We start from the raw sequence: 27,067 nt of genomic DNA on the forward strand, positions 1-27,067 counted from the left end.
AGATCCCTCCTGGTCTCAACACCAGAGCATATGAGGTGTCCTCTAGTCGGATGCAGATGAATTTACAGCCCCCTGCAATGCAACAAGACACTGACATTCTGAAAAGGAAATTTGATCTCACCCTAACTCATGCTAACCTCCTCATCTTTCCTGAAGGGGGTTCCCATCTATTTATTCCAGGACATGGACAAACTGCTTAGTATCAAATACCTTACAAAGACAGAGGGAGCGTTCTGGGAAGATGGCGGAAGAGTAAGACGCGGAGATCACCTTCCTCCCCACAGATACACCAGAAATACATCTACACGTGGAACAACTCCTACAGAACACCTACTGAACGCTGGCAGAAGACCTCAGACCTCCCAAAAGGCAAGAAACCCCCCACGTACGTGGGTAGAGCAAAAGAAAAAAGAATAAACAGAGACAAAAGGATAGGGACGGGACCTGCACCAGTGGGACGGAGCTATGGAGGAAAAAAGGTAGGAAGCCCCTTCGCGGGCGGAGGCTGCGGGTGGCGGAGGGGGAAAGCCTCGGAGCTGTGGAGGAGAGCACAGCAACAGGGGTGCAGAGGACAAAGCAGGGAGATTCCCGCACAGAGGATCAGGGCCGACCGGCACTCAGCAGCCCAGAGAGGCTTGTCTGCTCACCCGCCGGGGCGGGCGGGGCTGGGAGTTAAGGCTCGGGATTCGGTCAGAGGCAGGGAGAGGACTGGGGTTGGCGGTGTGAACACAGCCTGCAGGGGGTTAGTGCGCCACGGCTAGCCGGGAGGGAGTCGGGGAAAAGTCTGGACTTGCCGAAGAGGCAAGAGACTTTTTCTTCCCTCTTTGTTTCCTGGTGCGCGAGGAGAGGGGATTAAGAGCGCTGCTTAAAGGAGCTCCAGAGATGGGTGCGAGCCGCGGCTAAAAGCGCGGACCCCAGAGGCGGGCATGAGACGCTAAGGCAGCTGCTGCCGCCCCCAAGAAGCCTGTGTCCGAGCACAGGTCACTCTCCACACACCCCTTCCGGGGAGCCTGTGCAGCCCGACGCTGCCAGGGTCCCGGGATCCAGAAACAACTTCCGCGGGAGAACGCACGGCGCGCCTCAGGCTGCTGCAACGTCACAGGCCTCTGCCACCGCAGGCCCGCCCCGCACTCCGTGCCCCTCCCTCCTCCCGGCCTGAGTGGGGCTCCCTCCTCCCGGCCTGAGTGAGCCACAGCCCCCGAATCAGCAACTCCTTTAACCCCGGCCTGTTTCAGCAAAGAACAGACGCCCTCCGGCGACCTACACGCAGAGGCAGGGCCAAATCCAAAGCTGAGCCCTGGGAGCTGTGAGAACAAAGAAGAGAAAGGGAAAGCTCTCCCAGCAGCCTCAGAAGCAGCGGATTAAAGCTCCACAACAACTTGATGTACCCTGCATCTGTGGAATACATGAATAGACAACGAGTCATCCCAAATTGAGGAGGTGGACTTTGAGAGCATGATTTATGATTTTTTTCCCCTTTTCCTCTTTTTGTGAGTGTGTATGTGTATGCTTCTGTGTGAGATTTTGTCTGTATAGCTTTGCTTCCACCATTTGTCCTAGGGTTCTATCCGTCCGTTTTTAGTTTTTTTTTTAAATTTTTTTCTAAATAATTACTGTTTTATTTTAATAACTTTATTATATTTTATCTTTATTTTATTTTACTTTATCTTCTTTCTTTTTTCTTCCTTCCCTCCTTCCTTCCTTCCTTCCTCCCTCCCTCCCTTCTTTCTTTCCTTCCTTCTTTCTTTCGTTCTTTCTTTCTTTCTTTCTTTATACTTCTACTAATTCTTTCTTTCTATTTTTTCTCCCTTTTATTCTGAGCTGTGTGGATGAAAGGCTCTTGGTGCTACAGCCAGGAGTGAGTGCTGTGCCTCTGAGGTGGGAGAGCCAACTTCAGGACACTGGTCCACAAGAGACCTCCCAGCTCCACATAATATCAAACGGTGAAAATCTCCCAGAGATCTCCATCTCAACACCAACACCCAGCTTCACTCAACGAACAGCAAGCTACAGTGCTGGACACCCTATGCCAAACAACTAGCAAGACAGGAACACAACAACACCCATTAGCAGAGAGGCTGCCTAAAATCATAGTAAGTCCACAGACACGCCAAAACACACCACCAGACATGGACCTGCCCACCAGAAAGACAAGATCCAGCCTCATCCATCAGAACACAGGCACTAGTCCCTCCACCAGGAAGCCTACACAACCCACTGAACCAACCTTAGCCACTGGGGACAGACACCAACCACAACGGGAACTACGAACCTGCAGCCTGCAAAAAGGAGACCCCAAACACAGTAAGATAAGCAAAATGAGAAGACAGAAAAACACACAGCAGATGAAGGAGCAAGGTAAAAACCCACTGGACCTAACAAATGAAGAGGAAATAGGGAGTCTACCTGAAAAAGAATTCAGAATAATGATAGTAAAGATGATCCAAAATCTTGGGAATAGAATAGACAAAATGCAAGAAACATTTAACAAGGACCTAGAAGAACTAAAGATGAAACAAACAACGATGAACAACACAATAAATGAAATTAAAAATACTCTAGATGGGATCAATAGCAGAATAAGTGAGGCAGAAGAACGGATAAGTGACCTGGAAGATAAAATAGTGGAAATAACTACTGCAGAGCAGAATAAAGAAAAAAGAATGAAAAGAACTGAGGACAGTCTCAGAGACCTCTGGGACAACATTAAACGCACCAACATTCGAATTATAGGGGTTCCAGAAGAAGAAGAGAAAAAGAAAGGGACTGAGAAAATATTTGAAGAGATTATAGTTGAAAACTTCCCTAATATGGGAAAGGAAATAGTTAATCAAGTCCAGGAAGCACAGAGAGTCCCATACAGGATAAATCCAAGGATAAATATGCCAAGACACATATTAATCAAACTGTCAAAAATTAAATACAAAGAAAACATATTAAAAGCAGCAAGGGAAAAATGACAAATAACACACAAGGAAATCCCCATAAGGTTAACAGCTGATCTTTCAGCAGAAACTCTGCAAGCCAGAAAGGACTGGCAGGACATACTTAAAGTGATGAAGGAGAAAAACCTGCAACCAAGATTACTCTACACAGCAAGGGTCTCATTCAGATTTGATGGAGAAATTAAAACCTTTACAGACAAGCAAAAGCTGAGAGAGTTCAGCACCACCAAACCAGCTTTACAACAACTGCTAAAGGAACTTCTCTAGTCAAGAAACACAAGAGAAGGAGAAGACCTACAATAACGAACCCAAAACAATTAAGAAAATGGGAATAGGAACATACATATCGATAATTACCTTAAATGTAAATGGACTAAATGCTCCCACCAAAAGACACAGATTGGCTGAATGGATACAAAAACAAGACCCATATATTTGCTGTCTACAAGAGACCCACTTCAGACCTAGAGACACATACAGAATGAAAGTAAGGGGATGGAAAAAGATATTTCATGCAAATGGAAACCAAAAGAAAGCTGGAGTAGCAATTCTCATATTAGACAAAATAGACTTTAAAATAAAGACTATTAGAAGAGACAAAGAAGGTCACTACATAATGATCAAGGGATCAATCCAAGAAGAAGATATAACAATTGTAAATATTTATGCACCCAACATAGGAGCACCTCAATACATAAGGCAAATACTAACAGCCATAAAAGGGGAAACTGACAGCAACACAATCATAGTAGGGGACTTTAACAACCCACTTTCACCAATGGACAGATCATCCAAAATGAAAATAAATAAGGAAACACAAGCCTTAGATGATACATTAAACAAGATGCACTTAATTGATATTTATAGGACATTCCATCCAAAAACAACAGAATACACATTTTTCTCAGGTGCTCATGGATCATTCTCCAGGATAGATCATATCTTGGGTCACAAGTCAAGCCTTGGTAAATTTAAGAAAATTGAAATTGCTTCAGGTATCTTTTCTGACCACAATGCTATGAGACTAGATATCAATTACAGGAAAAGATCTGTAAAAAATACAAACACATGGAGGCTAAACAATACACTACTTAATAATGAAGTGATCACTGAAGAAATCAAAGAGGAAATAAAAAAAAATACCTAGAAACAAATGACAATGGAGACACGACGACCCAAAATATATGGGATGCAGCAAAAGCAGTTCTAAGAGGGAAGTTTATGGCAATACAATCCTACCTTAAGAAACAGGAAACATCTCGAATAAACAACCTAAACTTGCACCTAAAGCAATTAGAGAAAGAAGAACAAAAATACCTCAAAGTTAGCAAAGGAAAGAAATCATAAAAATCAGATCAGAAATAAATGGAAAAGAAATGAAGGAAATGATAGCAAAGATCAATAAAACTAAAAGCTGGTTCTTTGAGAAGATAAACAAAATTGATAAACTATTAGCCAGGCTCATCAAGAAAAAAAGGTAGAAGACTCAAATCAATAGAACTAGAAATGGAAAAGGAGAAGTAACAACTGACATTGCAGAAATACAAAAGATCATGAGAGATTACTACAAGCAACTCTATGCCAATAAAATGGACAACCTGGAAGAAATGGACAAATTCTTAGAAATGCACAACCTGCCAAGACTCAATCAGGAAGAAATAGAAAATATGAACAGACCAATCACAAGCACTGAAATTGAAATTGTGATTAAAAATCTTCCAACAAACAAAAGCCCAGGACCAGATGGGTTCACAGGCGAATTCTATCAAACATTTAAAGAACAGCTAACACCTATCCTTCTCAAACTCTTCCAAAATATAGCAGAGGGAGGAACACTCCCAAACTCATTCTATGAGGCCACCATCAGCTTGATACCAAGACCAGACAAGGATGTCACAAAGAAAGAAAACTACAGGCCAATATCACTGATGAACATAGATGCAAAAATCCTCAACAAAATACTAGCAAACAGGCTTCCCTGGTGGCACAGTGGTTGAGAGTCCGCCTGCCGATGCAGGGGACACGGGTTCATGCCCCAGTCCAGGAAGATCCCACATGCCGCAGAGCAGCTGGGCCCGTGAGCAATGGCCGCTGAGCCTGTGCGTCCGGAGTGTGTGCTCCTCAATGGGAGAGGCCACAACAGTGAGAGGCCCGCGTACCGCCAAAAAAAAAAAAAAAAAAAAAAACTAGCAAACAGAATCCAACAGCATATTAAATGGATCATACACCATGATCAAGTGGGGTTTATTCCAGGAATGCAAGGATTCTTCAATATACGCAAAAAAATCAATGTGATAAACCCTATTAACAAATTGAAGGATAAAAACCATATGATCATCTCAATAGATGCAGAGAAAGCTTTCGACAAAATTCAACACCTATTTATGATAAAAGCCCTGCAGAAAGTAGGCATAGAGGGAACTTTCCTCAACATAATAAAGGCCATATATGACAAACCCACAGCCAACATTGTCCTCAATGGTGAAAAACTGAAAGCATTTCCACTAAGATCAGGAACAAGACAAGCTTGCCCACTCTCACCACTCTTATTCAACATAGTTTTGGAAGTTTTAGCCACAGAAATCAGAGAAGAAAAGGAAATAAAAGGAATCCAAATCGGAAAAGAAGAAGTAAAGCTGTCACTGTTTCAAGATGACATGATACTATACATAGAGAATCCTAAAGATGCTACCAGAAAACTGCTAGAGCTAATCAATGAATTTGGTAAAGTAGCAGGATTCAAAATTAATGCACAGAGATCTCTGGCATTCCTATACACTAATGATGAAAAATCTGAAAGTGAAATCAAGAAAACACTCCCATTTACCACTGCAACAAAAAGAATAAAATATCTAGGAATAAACCTACCTAAGGAGACAAAAGACCTGTATACAGAAAATTATAAGACACTGATGAAAGAAATTAAAGATGATACAAATAGATGGAGAGATATACCATGTTCTTGGATTGGAAGAATCAACATTGTGAAAGTGACTCTACAACCCAAGCAATCTACAGATTCAATGCAATCCCTAACAAACTACCATTGGTATTTTTCACAGAACTGGAACAAAAAATTTCACAATTTGTATGGAAACACAAAAGACCCCGTATAGCCAAAGCAATGTTGAGAATGAAAAATGGAGCTGGAGGAATCAGGCTCCCTGACTTCAGACTATACTACAAATCTACATTAATCAAGACAGTATGGTACTGGCACAAAAACAGAAAGATAGATCAATGGAACAGGATAGAAAGCCCAGAGATAAACCCATGCACATATGGTCACCTTATCTTTGATAAAGGAGGCAGGCATGTAGAGTGGAGAAAGTACAGCCTCTTCAATAAGTGGTGCTGGGAAAACTGGACAGGTACATGTAAAAGTATGAGATTAGATCACTCCCTAACACCATACACAAAAATAAGTTCAAAATGGATTAAAGACCTAAATGTAAGCCAGAAACTTTCAAACTCTTAGAGGAAAACATAGGCAGAACACTCTATGACATAAATCACAGCAAGATCCTTTTTGACCCACCTCCTAGAGAAATGGAAATAAAAACAAAAATAAACAAATGGGACCTAATGAAACTTCAAAGCTTTTGCACAGCAAAGGAAACCATAAACAAGACCAAAAGACAACCCTCAGAATGGGAGAAAATATTTGCAAATGAAGCAACTGACAAAGGATTAATCTCCAGAATTTATAAGCAGCTCATGCAGCTCAATAACCAAAAAACAAACAACCCAATCCAAAAATGGGCAGAAGACCTAAATAGACATTTCTCCAAAGAAGATATACAGACTGCCAACAAACACATGAAAGAATGCTCAACTTCATTAATCATTAGAGAAATGCAAATCAAAACTACAATGAGATATTATCTCACACCAGTCAGAATGGCCATCATCAAAAAATCTAGAAACAATAAATGCTGGAGAGAGTGTGGAGAAAAGGGAACCCTCTTGCACTGTTGGTGGGAATGTAAATTGATACAGCCACTGTGGAGAACAGTATGGAGGTTCCTTGAAAAACTACAAATAGAACTACCATATGACCAGCAATCCCACTACTGGGCATATGCCCTGAGAAAACCATAATTCAAAAAGAGTCATGTACCAAAATGTTCATTGCAGCTCTATTTACAATAGCCCGGAGATGGAAACAACCTAAGTGTCCATCATCAGATGAATGGATAAAGATGTGGAACATATATACAATGGAATATTACTCAGCCATAAAAAGAAACGAAATTGAGCTATTTGTAATGAGGTGGATAGACCTAGAGTCTGTCATACAGAGTGAAGTAAGTCAGAAAGAGAAAGACAAATACCGTCATGCTAACACATATATATGGAATTTAAGGAAAAAAATGTCAAGAAGAACCTAGGGGTAAGACAGGAATAAAGACACAGACCTCCTAGAGAATGGACTCCATTTGGGGAGGGGGAAGGGTGAGCTGTGACAAAGCGAGAGAGAGGCATGGACATATATACACTACCAAACGTAAGGTAAATAGCTAGTGGGAAGCAGCCGCATAGCACAGGGAGATCAGCTTGGTGCTTTGTGACCACCTAGAGGGGTGGGATAGGGAGGGTGGGAGGGAGGGAGATGCAAGAGGGAAGAGATATGGGAACATATATATATGTATAACTGATTCACTTTGTTATAAAGCAGAAAGTAACACACCATCGTAAAGCAATTATACTCCAATAAAGATGTAAAAAAAAAAAAAAAGACAGAGGGAAACAACAAAAATTCAGTAATGCCTATGTGATCCTTTAGCCCTGTACAAATGGAAAATCAGGGTTCTTCATTCTATAATGAATTAAGTGGAGAAAGAAACCATTTCTTATCTGGAGTCACTCCCATCTCAATGTTTCACATGTGGCTTTTATGGGGATGCTAAACTTTCAGAGTTTCAAATACTACTTACTGTAAACTAACTACAAATTTTATTCCCCTTGCTTTTGTTTTCAGATTAATAATGATTGCAATTTAATTGGAAGGTACTTCCGTAATTTATTCTGAACAAAATTTGAGACTTTTGGTTGACTTCATGCTGTTCAACTAAACCATGCTTACCTGAGTTTTCCCTTTAAAGCAAAGCAGACATCATTTACACGGTCTATCTTTTCAATAGAAAACCATGTTAGCTTTTATCCCCATAACATTCATTTCCAGTCCCTAGAAACAATTTCTAGAGAGAGCAAATTTTCACGCATACAGCAGCTAACATATAAATATGCATCATGGAAAATTTTCCACACACAGAGAAAACATCATGATTTGGTTTGGAAAACAAGTCATTTTAAAGTTGTGGAAAATAGGATCTGTTCCTGCCTTTAAGGCAAGATCTGCCCCTGATATAGTCATTCTAGTTATTCTGCACCTGTAACCGGCTTTCCCGGAATTACCTTGAGATATGTATTGTGTGTGATCAGTTGAAAGTTCATATATTGTAACCTGAAAAAGAAAAAAAAAACTCTTCTTCTAGAATTTCTTCATAAAGGACAACCATTCTTAATAGAAAACAGCTTTTGTTTCCCAAATCACATTTGAACTGTTTAATTATTGAGTTTCTAAAAATCAAGGCAATTTTTATAGCAATAAACACATTGGAAAACAGTCAGCCTATGATTATCTATTGTGAGATAGAATCTCTTTTTTTCATCATCAAATATTTTTTTAAATTATAGGGAAAGTAATCATAACAGTTGAAATTTTTACCCATGTAAAAGAAACACATCTTGTCTTATGGAGTCCCTTTTAAAACAACTCTAGTACTTTCTGCCAGTTACTAGTCAAGGTTCTGTATTGTGTGTCTAAAATCATATACACTTTAGAAACCAGCTGCTTTGGCACATGCTCCCAGTTGCCTCTGTGACACCCTCTATCTCCCCTTCAGGATCTAGTTTGATGTATCGTCACAGATCAACCTGCCTGTCCCAATAGCTTCTTCCATGGCCGACCAAGAATCTGCATCCCTCTATACACCAGTTGCTCTAAGTGTTATTAAAATCAACCCAAATTCCATATTTCCAGAGTCTCTTGCAAGGTCTTAAAGAAATTCTTCTGGCATTTGCTCTGTCCCTACCTGTCCTGCAGGGCTGGAGGTAACAGCTGCGAGAAGGCAGTGAGAGCGGTGTGGCTGCCTTCTGGGAGATCCTGGTGCAGCACAGAGCTGGGGGAGGGCACAGTGTGGGCAGCTGGAGGAAGAGGAGGAGGAATAATTTGTGTGCCACTGCAAACATGAAATGGTGCCAAAAAAAACACCATTCTTTTTCCCAAGAAGTTCAAAGTGCTTTGCAAACATTAACTCATAAGACCAAGCAGTCATGGAGCAATTACTACTTTATTATGCCCTTAAGGTAACGACTGCAAGCAAGGTCATGAGGAAAGAGAGTCTATTCATTGTTTCATTAGACCACAGATATTTAATGAGTACCTACTATGTGCAGGGCACTGGCGGTAGAGAAACAAGCAAGACAGCCAACATCTGTGCTCCTCCAGGCTCTTATGCTAGTCTATGGCCTCTTGTTTGTACGATGAGGGCACTAAGAACCTGGCTACACTTCTTATCACACTTATTTACACTTTATTTTTGCCCCCCCAAATTGTTGAATGGAGTGTGCCATCCTTCAGAATGCCTATAATGTGCTAAGTGCTGAGCAAACACACAAAAGAAAAATTTCTTAACTTAAATGTAAATCTCATTATGATGATAGGGATCGGGGAATATCAGTTCAAAGTGCTTTCTTTAAGATGCCATAAACAAAGCTTTATTGTGAGCAACGTGTCTCTTGCAATGTTTGTGGAATTACTGTAGGCAGACAAGAAAGTTTAATATCAGTAATATCATTCCAAGCAGCTTATATAAATAATTTGACTTTTAAAAATGATTAATCAGATGAGCGAGCATATTTGGTGAAGTGGAGAGCCCTTATCCATGGGTCTTTTTCTGATCTCTTTTTTATTTTATGTGACAAAACGGCAGGTCAGACATAGAAAGTGACTTATGACATTTGTAAATACTTCTCCTTAGGCAATGGACTCGATATTTTAAGGTATATGGTTATCTAAGACTAACTGGACCACAGAGGCTGCTTTTTAAAAATGTGTGACTTTCTGATGATTCAAAAGGGATTTAAGCTGTTGTGTTTTAAAGATCCAATATAAGGATTATAATCTGTTCTGAGACTCACTCACTAACCCAATTTAGAGGTTGTTGCAGTCCTCATTCAGCAACTTACAGGTAGTTTGAAAGGCAGAGGGAATTATAACACTACTTAAAACCCAACTTCAAACCCAACCCTCCCTCATAAACACTTCCCTGACTAAACAGAATATCACAGGGGTATAATATTAATTCGTCACTCAAGTGTATTAGTTTACACACATACCCAGTGAAATTCAAACTCTATATCTTATTAGTTTAATAGCCTCTGCATTGGGCCCCAAACCACCAGTCCAGCCTCAGCCTCATCTCCCCATTATTTGCACCGATTTTCATAATTTTCACTATATCTTACTTACCTGGAACTCTCTTGAAGGCTGCTCTTCACCCACTCTAACACATGCATATATTCACTCTGCCCACCTGGAAAATTGTTCAATTTTAAGATCCAGTGATATCTTCTAGTTATTTCTTCCCCATTTTCCACACCACTAGCTTATCACGTATTTAGTTATATAAGTATGTAACTAAAGCCTGCGTATCTCATGAATATCTCATATATAGAGATATTTCTGCATATGTTCAGCAACTAGTACTAAATCGTTGTTGAAGTAGAATTTCCTACAAAACATCAAAATAGCACTTACTGAGGCTGGCAATGTGATCAATTAAATTTGGGTTTACTCTTCAATTGAAAGCACAAATGGGATGTTTAAAAACCCTTTATCATGCAGAGCTGCTAATAAAGAGAATAACATCAATTAAATAAAAAATCAATTATTTTTTTATTAAAAAGCTACTACAGGGCTTCCCTGGTGGTGCAGTGGTTGAGAGTCCGCCTGCCGATGCAGGGGACGCGGGTTCGTGCCCCGGTCCAGGAAGATCCCACATGCTGCGGAGCGGCTGGGCCCGTGAGCCATGGCCGCTGAGCCTGCGCGTCCGGAGCCTGTGCTCCACAACGGGAGAGGCCACAACAGTGAGAGGCCCGCATACCGCAAAAACAAACAAACAAACAAAAAAAGCTACTACAGTAACATCAACACCATTGTCATTCAGCTTTTTACCCTTTAAATGAGCCAGGACCATACTCTACTCCAATTATAATCATAACACGGAAGAGAAAACGACATACTTAAGGAATTTCTACATGGGATGAGAAATAGCTAACCAGCAGTGACAATACTAGCTGAAGCTACTTATTTCTGGTTTCAAATCAAACAAATGGAAGAGAAGGATAGGGAAGGGCCCAAGAAAAAAGAGGAAAGGAGAAAAGGGAGGGATTATATTTCTGTAAAAGATTATTCTTCAAATTCATTTTTGCCATTTTTCTCTTTATGAAAGTGAGAAAAGCAGATGTTCTTATAGGTTGTACAGAACATAGTGATAGGCAGTTGAAGATAAATACTACTTAGTAAAAAAGTTCTGTCTCTAGAGCTTTTTATAAAAATTATTTGCAGGGCATCCTGCTTTCTTTTCACTCTCTGGATTTGAAATATCGATGATCTGTTTTCTAGTTTTACCCAAATACATTTCAGGAAGTCAATAATTGAACAATGTTGGTTTGTACGTTTGTGTGAACTCTTGTGTGTTCTGTTTTACGTAAACTTAGTTGATAAAGCAGTTGGCAGGGTTTGAGAGGATTGACTCTAATTTTGAAATAAGTTCTACTGTGGGTAAAATGTTATTAAACAGCATTGCAGGCTACAGAGAAATCGTTCATGGAAGGAAGAATCAACCGAGGAAGCAAACCTCATTGTTGCCCTATTTTAAGAAATTGACACAGTCACCACAACCTTCAGCCACCACCCACCCTGATCAGTCAGCAGCCGTCAACATCAAGACAAGACCCCCCACCAGCAAAAAGATTGACTCGCTGAAGGCTCAGACAATGGTTAGCATTTTTTAGCAATAGTTTATAATTTAGGTATGTACATTTTTTTGGACATAATGCTATTGCATAGTTAATAGACTACAGTATAAACATAACTTTTATATGCACTGGGAAACCAAAAAGTCTGTGTGACTCAAATGATTGTGATATTTGCTTTATTGCAGTGGTCTGGAACCAACCCTGCAATATCACTGCGGTGTGCCTCTACTTTGTGTGTGTGTGTGTGTGTGTGTGTGTGTGTGTGTGTGTGTGTACTCTTGTGTGAACCTGTGCAAAGCACGTATATTTAAGACCTCATAATTTCAGTGGGCACAGCAAAGTGCTTTCTCATTCCTCGTTAGCTCATCTGATCCTCACAACAACGTTTTAAGGTGGATATGTACCTTACAGAAGAAATTGAGTCTCAGATAGATTTAGTAACTTGCAGAATTAATATATAAATCCGGGCAGTCTGACGGTTCTCCCAAAGTTCTTCCTGTCATATACCATGTGAATACTTTAAAAATTATTAGAGATGCAGCTTTGATTCTTTACATTTCTTTAAAACTGCCAACATTGCACTCCTATTTACTGAGCAAGATGTATACATATGATACACAAAGATTTATTTTTTTTCCTGGATACCTGGAAGTCTTCTAAGAAAGCCACATGTCATCAGGGGATGCACTCCTTGATTAATTAGACCTCATCGACATGCAAGCAAATATTTATTTTCAGATAAAACCCCAAACTTTCAACCTTCATTAATTCTTTAGCAGGCAATGCAAATTCATTTTTCCTGCCAAATCCAGCAGAGGGCAGGATGCTCCCACCAACAGCCAGCTAGCTGGTGCCAACAGCCAAACCAGAGCAACTGCTTCGTAGAGAGAGTTCTACCTTTAGAGCAATCATCATTTTCTCACCTGGATCTGATAAAGGGTGTAGGCTTGAGCTGCGAATAGCGGCTGTGGGATGTGGCCTCGGAAATGTCAGGAAAAGTTTTGCTTTGGAGGTTGCCCATGTTTTGTTTGGGACTTGAAATTAAGATACCTGGAAACCAGCCAATTCCAATTATCTTCCTGAAATATCTTTCTGAAGAGGCTACACTAGGGAATTAATTTAAAATGTGCCATGATAATTTCTGTTTCTGGTTTTAGGCTGTCTGAGGTCACAGCTGGGCTATTACACTCACATGTCCTGTCTCAGGTCGCCCACCTCAGCCCACCCTGCACCTACCAGCTCTCTCTTTCAAAACTTCTCGTGACTTCCCACTGCTTGCCCTCCTCTGCCTGTCATTACTGCACAGTCCCCAATGATAGGGGCTAATGACCTCCTGCTTGCTAATTCAAATCCTCTCTCTCTCCCCAGGCCCAACTCAGGGATCACCTCCTCTAAGAAGTTTCTGGAGATCCCAGCCCCAACGATCATCATCAAGAAATTTTCACCAAATGAAATACTAGGTGAAGGTTTTATACCAGGTCTTGAATCTAAAAATATATTGCCTGTTCCTCCTCGTGCAGGTAGTGGCATGGTCAATGCAAAATGGAAGGGAGCAAGGATAAAAACCACAGCTCACAGTAGGGATAAACCAGGGCTTCTGAAGGTGGTAGAAAAATTGCAACAATCTGCTAGAGTTTTCAAACTATGGACTGGAAGTTTGTCATTGGTACCTCAAAGGTTTCCAGAGTTGGGTGGTGGCTGGGGAGGGGATGTTGTTTGGGCAGGCTTTCCATCATTCTACCACACACTCCTCTCTCCACATGTCCCCTGATGGAGCAATTCCTTTTTTCCTTGTATTATTTATGTACACCTCTGGACACTACATACAGATTTCTTTTAAAGAAAAGGGGCCTTAGAAAATAAGCAAATAAACAATCCCTTCGTCAATAATCACAACAACAGCAAAACAAATGTTTAAAAGTTTGAAAATCATTGCTTAAAAATCCAAAGACCTGGCCAGCTTCCCTGGTGGCGCAGTGGTTGAGAGTTTGCTTGCCGATGCAGGGGACGGGGGTTCGTGCCCCGGTCCGGGAAGATCCCACATGCCGTGGAGCGGCTGGGCCCGTGAGCCATGGCCGCTGAGCCTGCGCGTCCGGAGCCTGTGCTCCGCAACGGCAGAGGCCACAGCAGTGAGAGGCCCGCGTACTGAAAAAAAAAAAAAAAAAAAATCCAAAGACCTTTCTTTACTCTTGAAGTAACCAAGCCTGGAGAGGGGGAAAGACTGAGGTGGGCTTCTGGCTGGAGGGTGAGAGAAGTAAGATCTGAATCCTTATATTTAGTCTCTAAAGCCCAAGATGGGGACTTCCCTGGCTGTCCAGTGGTTAAAACTCCACGTTTCCAGTACAGGGGGGTGTATGTTTGACCTCTGGTCAGGGAACTAAGATCCCACATTTTAAATAAATAAATAAATTATAAAGCCCAAGATGCTCTCCACTAAAAGATGGGGCTTGCATTGAGCCTGAAGGAAGAGGAAGCATTAAATAAAGGAATGAAGCCCTCAGCCACCAGCGGATAGAGCATTCCAACCAGTGCAGCTACTCGGAGCAAAGTGAAAGACAAAATGTGTTTGCATGGGCTTGACCAGCAAAAGAAGATTAAGGTTATACTTTTCAGCACACTTATTGAACACTGACTATGTGTAAGGCAATGTGTGGGACAGAGCGGTGAATGAGATAGAGGTGGTACCTCTCTGTGTGCATAGAGCTTACATTCTAATAGGGGAGACAGACAGGATTGTAACTTGATAAATGCTGCATTGGAGAAGTTCAGGGTGCTACAAGAGCATTCTTAAAGTCTATGACCAGCACCACTTCCTGGATTATTCATTTGACCCCATCTCTTTAATTATGCAAGAAATCACCTATATTCTAATAGCATAAAATCCTACCTGGCTCTCCAGAGAGCTTCCCCACCCCCAAGACAGGCTCTAATCCCACCCAGTCTCCTCCAATCTGGGACTGTTCCTCAGCCTTATATTTTCTTTGTCTTTCATGACCTTGACACTTTTGAAGAATACTGGTCAGTACAGAACAGTTCATAAAATGTTCTTCAATTTGGGTTTGTCTGATGTTTCCTCATAATTACATGAAAGTTACGTGGTTTTGGAAGAACACCAAGAAATGATGTTGTGCACTTTTCAGTACCTCCTATCAGGAAATCCATGATGTCAGCGTATCACATTATTGGTGATGTTAACTTTGGTCACTTACATTGGTGTCTGCCAAGTTTCTCCATTGTAGAGATACTACTTTATCTTTGTAATTAGTATCTTGTAGAGAGATATTCTGAGATTATGCAAATATCTTGTTTCTAATTATGTTTCTGCCTACTGATTTTAGCATCCATTGAGTCTTCCTTATGACAACTATTACTGGGCATTTGCGAAATGGTGATTTTTACATTTCCACCATTCCTTCTACATTTACTGATTGGAATTTTACTGTAATGAAGAGCAGTCTTTTCTGCTGTATTTATTTATGTAGTCAATCATCTGTATTAATCAACAGACGCACAGATATTTATTTTATTCAGTGTGTTATAATCCAATATTATCATTATTTATTTTGTTACCCAAATTATCCCAGCTTTGGCAACTGAGCTACTTCAGGTTGGTGTCCAAGCTTTTCAATATGCTCCCATCATTTATTGAACACTTACTTTCTGGTACCACAAGATGATCAAGGATTACCGTATGCTTTCTGCACCCAACCCTGGATTCAGTCATTTTATTGAAAAATGGCACTTAAAAACCAAGTTCTGGGTACTAGGTATACTCATTACTGCTGAGGTGTCATTGCTTCTAGGTTTTCTAAGTGAACAGAGCAAGGAAGTACATACATGTATACACACACAACTACATGTACATCTGTATCTATTTTTATATCTGCCTTTTTCTCTCTCTCTCCCCCTATATATATTATATATACATAATTATTATAGAAAATTATTATAAATAAATATATCTATATTACATAATATATTATGTATATATATATAACTAGCAGTGAAATGGATACCTACGATGCTAATACCTGAAGTTCACTCTAGTCTTCTCCCTTTCCTCAGTTGTAACCCCTTTCTCTGACAGTGATAATTCGGCTCTCATTCTACAAAATTTATTTACTTATTTACTCGCTTTCAGAATACACATAGTTTCAGAATTACTAATATATACACCTCTGTGAAAAACAAATTTACTGAAAAGAGTACAGTATTTGTGTGCAGCGCTTTTGACTTTGGCCTTGTAGAATATATTCAAAATACTGTTTTTCAATATTACTTAGGTTTGTTATTTTCTTTTTTATCCCATTTGTTATGGTTGTGGTATTCATTTCTAGTACATTAGTAATCATTTGTATTCTGTTTGGATTCTCACACATCCTGGTTAATATTAATTATCTGTTTGTTAATATGTGAACCACTACTTGGTTCTCAAAGTCAGAACTGTACAAGAAGGTGTGTTTACAGAAGTGTCCCCGCTCATCCCTTCTACCCATTCCCTCTCCCGCATTCTTCCTGCTCCATTCCCAGTCACCTCTGTAGGTAATCAATCACATTAAAGTTTTTTTGTTGTTGTTGTTTTTGTTTTGCGGTACGCGGGCCTCTCACTCTTGTGGCCTCTCCCGTTGCGGAGCACAGGCTCCGGACACGCAGGCTCAGCGGCCATGGCTCACGGGCCCAGGCGCTCCGCGGCACGTGGGATCCTCCCAGACCGGGGCACGAACCTGCGTCCCCTGCATCGGCAGGCGGACTCTCAACCACTGCGCCACCAGGGAAGCCCTAAAGTTTTTAATTTATCCTTGCCGTATTCCTTTTTGCACAAATAAGCAGATATATGTATAATTTCTTCCGTCTCCTTCATGTTTACTTGAACGGTATCATACTCTAGATATATTTTGGCACTTTGCTTTTTTTCATATGAAAGCATATCCTGCATATCACTACGTGTTGGTTCGAAGTGGTATTCCTCATTCTTTTTTTATAGCTGCATAATGCTCTCTATTGTGTGGATGTATCATAGTACCTTTAGATGGTTTCCCATATTTTGCCTTTATACACAATGTTCAAATGAATAATATTGTGCATTGTATTGCTAGAGATAGGTCTCCAAAATAAATTCCTAGAAACAGAACTGAGTCAAAAAGTAAAAGCATATGTACCTTTGTTAAAGATTGCTAAATTTTCCTGGGGAGTTTTAATACCTATTAATGTCCAAGCCCTACCCCCAGAGGTGCTTGTATAATTGAAGAGTGCAGCCAAGCAACAGTATCATTTTTTAATACTTTCTACCACTTTATCAAGGCATAATTTACACTATAAATCCACATACTCTAAGTGCACAATTAAATAATTTTTAAAGTAAATTTATAGATTTGTTCAAACATCACCACTGTTGGTATCTTTTCAAAGCTTCCTAATGATTCTAATGACAATCAAGAATTTAAGACCACTAAACAGGCCCACTACTGTTGGTGTTTTTGCTACCACAGAGTGTCGCTATTAAAGACCCATCTGTTACCTGGAGACACAGGCTTTTCCTACACTACAGTGTCCCTGCTGGTTTAGATCCAATGGAACCTGTTTCACATTGAACAAACTGCAGCTCAAAATCCGTTTTCCTTCTTCAAAGTGGAATCAAAATCCCTAAGCTACAAAGGCTGCATTTGAGGGAGTTTCCAGCAAAAGTTACACACTTGTCCAAACCAGTTCTCCACTAGACTCATATGCTGAAACCATGTCATTAAACTAGACTTCATTTGTGACTTCTTTAAGGATATTCTCTTTTTCACGTCAATCGGTTCCTTCTATCTCGGCAACTAGCTGAGTACAACCCTAACAAAGGAGAAGCCAACATAAATTTTAAATGTCTCCCATATGAGGTACTCCTTTGAACGTCTCCCTTAAGAAGCACTCATACTGTTCCTTATATAAAGGGTGTAGCTACAGACTCAGTCTGGGAGATGTTGAAATGGTTTCCTTAGGTAGGTGATATTCGAACAGAGCTTTAACTGAAGACTGCTAATTAACCTGGTGAAACACAGGGAGGTGAAGGAGGACACACCCCAGGCAAAGCAAGATGCATATATATGCAAAGACCCTGCAGGGGGATAGAACAGGAAGGCTAGTGTGACTGGTGCACAGAGAGATGATGGGGGAATATGTTGCTAGATAAGACTAGACAAATAGACCTGAAGCCAGATCATCTGGGCTCATTAGAAACCTGAAAGAATTTGCTCCTAATCTTAAAAGCAGTGGAGTCCCACTGAAAAAAATATACGTGCTGGATTAGAGGAAGATAGGGGGGAATTGCATGACATGACAATATTTACTAAGAAAAGTTCACTGATTGCAGCAAAGAAAACAGACTGGCCAAAGTAGCTAGTGGAACCTCATTTAGAAAACTAATGCTTTGAAACAGGGAGAAATGATTTTTTAAAAAACCCAGTGGGTGACTGGAGTGGTGCTAATATTGAGAAAAGCAATAGACTGACAGGATTTAATGACTGGTTGACTCTGGGGGCTGAGAGAAAAGCATTGAGGATGACTCAGGCTAACAGACCAAACCACCCACTTCTCCTTATTGCAATCATCTCTGGTCCTCATCATTCTTTCTAAACTTTTAGCTCCTAGTTCTCTGTCGTTTTCTCCATCCTGTGATAATTCTTGATTATTTCAATATATGTGCAGAAAATCCTTCCATTTTCCTGGTGGCTTAGTTCCTTGATTTCCTTTCCTTCAATCATTTTGTATTCTGTTACCTTAGCCACAGATTTCCATAGACATATACCTGACCTTTCACCACTATTAACTGAAATCCCTCCATAGTCTCATTAGCAAAAACTCCTCGTAGTACTACAACTCCAATAATTTTTTTACCCTACATGGTCCCGTATTCCATTGATTCTACCATGGTTGCACTGTCCCTCATCCCATCGTATGCTCACTTTCATTATTACTAAAAAGATTAAATTCCAGAATCAATTGTTGCAATTACTCTCTTTCATATACTCTCAACTCACTCAGATGTCTCTCAGTCTGTAGAACCTCTTGGCCAAGCCACCATTACGATAATTAAATGATGCCCTTTGAAGTTGTGTAAAAATAAGCCATACGCCAGGTATCTTGTTTTTCCCTTAAGATTTAATCTCTTTCCTTCTCCTCCCCACTCGATCCCCTGGGAAGCTGACCTGTAAGTACTATATCTACAGTGTTCTCATGCCCTCTGCTTTCAGATGTACAACCAATGGCAAGACCTAGCAGAAATAGAAGGGATAGAGGATAATAGAGTTCTGATTATTTATTTCACTGGTTCCATCCCTGCAACTCACCGAAGTTTGTCCATGTCCCTAACTGAAGTCAGTTCACTGGCCTGTTGTAGGGAATTCACTCTTCTTCTGAATTTTGGAAATCTCTGCTTTCACCCAGGCCTTCCATCTAGAGATGTTAGTAGCTCCACTGCTAGCAGACCTGTGTTCCAGCATATCCCTGTAGTTCGACTGCACCCCACTCACAAGTTCTGTTTTACATTTATTATTAAAATATAAGTGAGACACAGTGAAATGTACATGAGCCAATCAACTTTGACAAATGTATACTCCTAAAAATCCCACATTCGAATTAAAACATACAACATTTCCATCACATCAGAACGTTTTCTCATGACCCCTTCCAGTCGGTACATTCTCTGCCACAGCAGACACTGTTCTGATTTCTGTCACCATATATTTTGAACTTCCGTAAATTAAATTTTTAATTTTTATTCTTGCTTTTTGCTCTCAACATCACATCTATGAGATTCATCACATAGTTTTATCTGTGGTATGTCTCCTTTTACTGTGAATGTTATTCCATTGCATAAATATACTATTAATGATCTCTTCTTCTAGTCATAGACATTTAAGTGGTTTCTAATTATTGGTTTTTATACATAAAGATATTATGAGTATTCCTCTACAGTATTTTTGTGGGCATATGTTTTCATTTTTCTTAGATAATTAAAGAGGAGTGGAAGTGATGAGTCATAAGGAAAACCTGTTTACCTTTATAAGAAATTGCCAGTTTTTCAAAGTGATTGAATAATTTTATATCCAAAAGTAATGCATGATGGCTCCAGTTGCTCCATGTTTTCATAACATTTGGGGCTTTCTATTGTCTTTATGTTTTTAGGCATTTTACTCAGTGTGCGGTAGTCTCTCATTGTGGTTTTAACTTGCATTCTAATACTGAGCGCCTCCTCATGTGCTTTTTGACCATTTGTCAGTCTTCTTTTGGGAGGTCCCAGTCTTTGTCCCAGTGGGGAAGGGAGCATTTATCTTTTTATAATTGAATTATAAGAGTTCTTTTTATATTCTCAAGGTAAGACTTTTTCATATACGTATATTTTGAAAAATGTTCTTTCATTTGTGCCTTGCTTAATCCACATTTTCTGTAGATCAGATAATAATAGTGTATCAATGTTAATTTCCTATTTTGATCATTATACTACTGTGGTTATCTAAGAGAATGCCCTTGTGTTTAGGAGATACATACTGAAGCAGGTAGAAGTAAAGTAGCATCATGTCTGCTATATATATATGGATGAAAGAGAGACAGAAAATGTTATAGCAAATATAGTAAAATGTTAACACGGAGAATCTGAGTGAAGGGTAATAAGGAAGTGTTTATACTAGCAACTTTTCTGAAAGTCTGAAATTATTTCAACATAAAATTTAAGAAAGAATTTATGATATGAAAGAAATCATAGGAAGAAAGTCTTTTAGTAAGAAGGAAGGTGTTATGGACTGAATGTTTTTTGGCCATGCCACATGACTTGCAAGGTCTTAGTTCCCTGACCAAGAATCAAACCTAAGGCCATGACAGTGAAAGCACTGAGTCCTAACCACTGGACCACCGGGGAATTCCTGGACTGAATCTTTTTATGTTCCCAAAATTCATATGTTGAAGCCCTAACACCCAATGTGATGGTCTTAGGAGGTGGGGCCTTTGGGAAGGTTTAGATAAGGTCATGAGAGTAGAGTTTCAATGATGGGATCAGCACAATTATAAGAAGAGGAAGGGAAACCAGAGCTCCCTTCTCTGCCATGTGAGGATACAGCAAGAAGGCAGCCACCTACAAACAAGGAAGAGTGATCCCGCCAGACACTGAATCTGCCAGCACCTTGATATTAGACTCCCCAGCATCCAGAACTGTGAAAAATACATATTTGTTTTTTAAGAAGCTACTCGCTCTATGGTATTGTGTTATAGGAGTCTAAACTAAGACAGAAAGATTCATCAGACATGTACTGGTGGGAAGTCAAGTCAGATAAGGACTGAAGTACATTGAAAAGGTATGTAGAAGCTAAATTGTATCAGTTTTCAATGCCACCCTAAAGATAATTGATTATATTCCTGAGGGATACATTAACAATTACTGAACACTGGGACAATATGTGTGATGCACTATTTTAGGAAGATTAATCTGGCAAAGGCATTCTTGGGGAGACAAGAGACTAGTTGGAGGCAACAATTCATAAATAATTGCAACAACCCAGCAAATGAAGATTTGGACTTGGGTGGTAATGAGAATGAAAAAGAAGGAACAGATATGAAAAGCATTATGATGCAGTAGCTCTGGATGGGCCTTAGAAATCTATAATTTTCAAAACTCCTCAGGAAAGTCTGATACACAGCCAGCCTTTGAGACTAGAAGAGGTACCAGCACCATATAGTGGCATTAATGGAGCAAGAGCCCTGGACAGAGGGATCCATGATCAAAGGGAACAAGAGTGATGCTAAAGAAAGTGGAAGGTTACCATAATAAAATTGTGGGTTTAATTATTATAAGACAGAGCACTTGAACAAAATGAAACCTCAAAGTAATAAATCCAAAGGGAATGTAATGAAGTGGACAACTTTACACTGACTAGAAATGAAGCTAGAGATTTGGATGGGGACTGTTCAATACTGTTTAGGACAAATTTTTTTATATCTTGATTAAATTATAATGAATTACAAGTTTCATTTTATGTATACTGGGGAGAGTATGAATCGATAAAAATATGTATAATACAAGCTCTATCTACTCTTATTCTCCTTCTTCATCTCCCTCATTGGCCTGAACTGTAAAAACCTCTCTTGCATATTTCCTAAAGAATGAACCAAATGCCTGTTCCAAAGAACTTCTAATTATACACTTTGTTCTCTGTAATGTCTACCCCATGAGCCTCTACAGCATCGCATACAGTAGTGCTTTGTGTTCAGTGTCAAACAAAATGGAGTGAAGTCACCTTTCCAGAGTCATAGGAACAACATAAATCTCCCTTTCTCCTGCCCCCCCATAGGATTCAAATAATCACTAATAATGAACATATTTTTAAGAAAATAAGGTTTGGCTAATCCAGACAGTAAATACACAAGCAAACAATGGAATAAACTGAGAGCGACATCAAGTACTTCAAGGCGGTCAATAAATGGTAGCCTCCTCCCCCAACCAACTCCATCCACTGTGTGAGGAGGGTGAAAGGTAGTAAAGAAACTGTAATTTTAAAATAAAGTTCATTTGTGTTCTTACTGCCAACCTCAATTCCCTCCTCAGGCAACAGATTTATTTCTCTTGGGCCCTGTTGGCAACAAATTCATTTCTATTGGGCCCTGTTGGGATATAAAGTGTTTTACAAAAGGAGTGCAGAGAGGTTACAAAGTAACTTTCAGGAATATTTTTTGCTTATTGTGGGAGGAAAGAGAGAGTAGGCCAAGAGCTCTGGGAACAAAAGTTGTTTCTCCCACTAATTCTACCAAGTAGAGACTCATAGTAGTTAATGAGCTGTTCTTTTAAAGTGCAAAGGTCTTATAGGGTTAAGCCTCACTTGCACCTGAATGTCATTAAATAAATAATCTATTTTAGCTAAAATTCAAGGCAGAAAAGTTTGTGGTAGGGGAAGGAGATATGAAGAAACTTTCTGAGGATTAGGGGAAGTGGCAGACTTCTGATAGCTAGAGCCCCAGAGGGCAGTGAGTATCTGAAACTAGGGAAAGAGATGGCAGTGTTTCCAAAGAGAAAGGGACAATGGCCAGGTTCAGTGCTGACATTTTGATCAAAGGTCAATGAGCAGTGGATGTATGACACTCATATTCCCACAGGACTTTCAGATGACTACAGTAAGATAGTCAGACTAATAATAATAGTTTCTCTTATTTTCATATAAAAATAATAATTCTTAGAACAATTTTACAAGACAGATATTATATCACCTTTTCCTGATTGAGGAAACTTGCACACAAGGAAGTTATATAGCATGTTTGCGGTCACACAAAAACTCATAAATGCAAGAACAGAATTTGACTCTAAATTTTTTGACAGCAAAATGTATCCTGTCTTCAAGGAAGGCCTCTACATTTAGCAGGCTACAAATCTCATCTTCCTTCCGCTGGGCTCAATCTTCTCAGTCTAGAGCTCAATCAAGTTCAACTCAATGTCTTTCTGGTCAACCTATGCCCTTTTACAGAAGGGTTTCAAAGAGTGGAAGGAACTCAAACTGTGGATTTAGGCACCCTGGGATCCACAACTCAGCTCTTCCATTTATGTGCTATGTGGCTGTCAGCGTATTTCCTTGTCTGTAAAAATTGATGATCATACCTAGTTTACAGTATTCTTGGTGGTTATTTGAGTTACCTATTGCTGCATAACAAACCACCTCACAATTTAGTGGCTTAAAAATGATATTTATTCTGTTAATAATTCTGTGATATGATCAGAGTCTGGTAGGGATAGCTCATCTCTGCTCTACTTAGCATCAGCTGGGGCAGCTTGAAGGCTAGGGCTAGAATCATGAAAAGGCTTCGTTACTCACAAGTCTGGAAATTGATTCTGGCTGTGGTCTGATCCCTTAGCTGGCGCAGTCAGTCAGAACATCTACATCTCCCGGTAGCTTGGGCTTCCTCACAACGTGGGGTTCCAAAGATAAGCATTCCAAGAGAAAGAGCTGTTAGGTGGAAGCTCTATTTCTTTTTGTGCGCTAGCCTCAGAAGCCACACAGCAATACTTTTTATAGCAATCTATTCTTTGAGGTAGCCACTAAGGTCCGCCAGGTTTTAGGGAATGGGATATACAGTCCATTAATGGGGGAGTGGCAATGTTCTGGAAGATCACTTGGGGCCAAAAATAGAGTAGAGGCTACTCTTGAAAACTAAAATATGCCATGATTAACTTTCAGGCCATACCAATTCACATCTCTTCCACAAGCAAAATACACTCACTTTCTTCCCCAAGACCTCTCTCCCAAGCTCATCAAGCTTAGACTTGAGGTTTAGGATCTTGTCATCTAAATTTGATCAAGTGTTTTGGGTGTGGTTCCTTGGGTTAAGCACCTTGAGTGCCATTCCTCTTGATCTGCAGATCTGTGAACTAAACACATGATTCATCAACTCCACGTACACCTGAGACACAATGATGTGTTAGACAGAGGAAAACCATTAAATGTACTCATAGTCAAAAAAGGTAAAATAGATGAAACACAGTAGTCACTGGTTCATAACAATTCTGAAATACAGCCAGGTACATGTTACCAGTTCCCTAATTAGTGCTCAGTCCTACTACCAGGAATTCTCCATGACTCTTTGCTCTGCTTTTTGGGCTCTTTCCAAACACTGACTCATCTTTCTATTCCCTAAAATATAGGTTACCTTTACAGTTGAGTGGTTTTTTAATCTGCTTCCTGTCCATAGATTTTGAGGGGTCCAAATATATCTTTTCATGTTGTACTATCTCTATCATTTTCAGTACAAGGAGATAAAATTCCTTTAAACACTCTGTGGGTTTCTTATGAATCAATTTATAATCCACCCCATTAGAGAATAGAAATATGTCCAAATCTCACTGGGATAAGCCTTTTTCTGACTTGAGCTCTCTTTAAGGCCACCTCCTTTAAGATTCTTAAAAAGCTTATTGTTTTTATAGAATGAATCTGTGAAGCACCTACCAAGATCCCTAGAGGGCCTTTTGTCTGTTTGAAATGGTCTGTAAGGCACTATCTAAAACCTTTATGAGGCTTTAACAAAAGGTTTTATATTTAGACCACATTTTCCTGACAGCACCCTGGATTTGATCTCTGCTCAGAAGCCACATCTTAATTTTAGCATCATTTGCCATCTGGAGAGGCTGGGAATGAGAAACAGTTTTCTTTTCCAACCCAGCAAGTCCTAGAGACTTTATATATAACAGTTCTTTCTTTAGCTCATCTTTCTTCCTTGCATTTTACTGCAGGCAGCTAGAAGCAGACAAGAGGCAAAGTACATTCAACCCTCTTTCAGCAATTCTTCTTAGCTAGAAAATAGGTATACTTCTTATTTTCCACCTTATTGCAGGAGACATTGTTGCTAAACTTTCTTTCACTACATAACAAGAGTATCTTTTCCTCCAGCTTCCAGCATTTTCCTCTTCCTTTAAGTCTTCACTGAAAGCCTTTTTAAGATCCATGAGGCTTCCTTTACTCATTTCCTTGACCCCTTTAAGATTGCACTAACACTGTCATAAGGATGCTTCTCATTTCTGCCTGAGTCCTAGTCTTAAATCTATTTCCACACATATTTGCTTTAGTTTTGGCTGTATGTTACTTCCTGAAACCCAAATGTGTTCCAACTGTTTACTCCTGCCTATAAAACCACCCTAAAACTCAATGACCTAAAAGAATGACATTTATTTTGCTCAGGAATCTGCAATTAGAGAAAAACTCTGTGGGGATTGCTCATCTCTGCTCAACTCAGCCTTAGCAGGGGCAGCTTAAAGGCTGATGACTGAATTCACATTTTATCTCTGCTCCATGACGTTTGGGACGTCAGCTGGTAGACTAAAATCTTGCAAATGATTTGTAGGCTGGGGCCTGGAATAACCTTAAGGCTTGTTAACTCACATGCCTGCTGGTTGATATTGACTGTTGGCTTAAATCTTTACTGGGGCTGTTAGCCAGAACACCTACATGTAATCTTTCCATGTGTCCTGAGCTTCATTACAACAAGGTGGTTGGATTGCAAGAGTGAACATTTTTAGAGAAATAGTAAGCCAATAAGAAGATGTATTACCTTGTATGACACAGATGGATGTCATGGATGTCACTTCTGCTACATTCTTTTCATTGAGACAGTCACACAGGCCCCACTCTTCAAGTGGAAGAGAAATAGCTTCCATAGAAGGGACAGTAGCAATGTTCTGGAAGGGTACGTGAGACCAAAAAAAATATTATTGCCATTTTCGGAAAATACCGTCTGCCTCAAAGGAGATAAATGAAATAATTTACATTAAAAAAGTAAATGTTCAACACATATCAATTCTCTGTCTCAAGCAAAACCTACATTTCTCTTCTACCTTCATGCAGAATACTGCCTTAACATGGGATATATTCATGGTCTTTAAAGACACCTTGGATTGAATGCACAATCTTGTGAGTGTTTGTGTGTGTAAAAATTTTTATATGGGGAGAACACATCACATTCTTAAAATATCATTGACCAGAAACAAATACAATTAAGAACTATTGCTATGATCTGTATTATAGAGTACAATATTTTTAAATTGCATTTTTGGAAAAGGGACCTATTTCCTGTAATGCTGAAGTCAGTTTTACAGGTGTTTCATTCAGAGAAATTAACAGAAGGAAAAAGGAGCATTGGTACAAAAAAGTTAAATTTCCTATCATTTTTTTAATCTAAATGATATGTATTATATAGTCTTAAGCAAACACATATTATCTCTTTATGTGTTAAATAAGCTCTCTCAACTGAAACCAGAATCAATTTGCAGTAATTCAGCATTACTATTTCTTTAGAGCGGGCATCAAAGAACATACATTATGATAGTACTGAAAGTCACTGGGGACTGTGTCAACCTGCCCCTAGAGTTGTGTGTTCTCAAATTTCGATAACAAGCTCTGGTTTCATGAATCTAGCCTCAAAAGACATTAAGTTAGATTCACATGGGTCATGATTCAAAGGTGACCAAGCCATGTGAAGGAGGAAGTAATTAAGCAAAATTCTTTTCCCCTTCTAAACCAGTCCTCACCACTATAATTCCTATTATCTACTGCTTCTTGAGTAACTAG

The 27,067-nt window shown here is 39.6% G+C and overlaps 1 long non-coding RNA gene across 1 annotated transcript; it reads right to left on the reverse strand.

The window, feature by feature from the left end:
• Positions 1-8,965: 8,965 nt before the first annotated feature.
• Positions 8,966-26,263, reverse strand: LOC307187619. The gene is made up of 3 exons (XR_013828665.1): positions 26,052-26,263; positions 10,483-10,546; positions 8,966-9,155 (listed from the first exon to the last, which is right to left on the reverse strand). It is a non-coding gene; the product is annotated as an uncharacterized lncRNA (long non-coding RNA).
• Positions 26,264-27,067: the final 804 nt, after the last annotated feature.

Source organism: Stenella coeruleoalba (assembly GCF_951394435.1).
Source record: "Stenella coeruleoalba genome assembly, chromosome: 6".
In the NCBI taxonomy this organism is placed as follows: domain Eukaryota; kingdom Metazoa; phylum Chordata; class Mammalia; order Artiodactyla; family Delphinidae; genus Stenella; species Stenella coeruleoalba.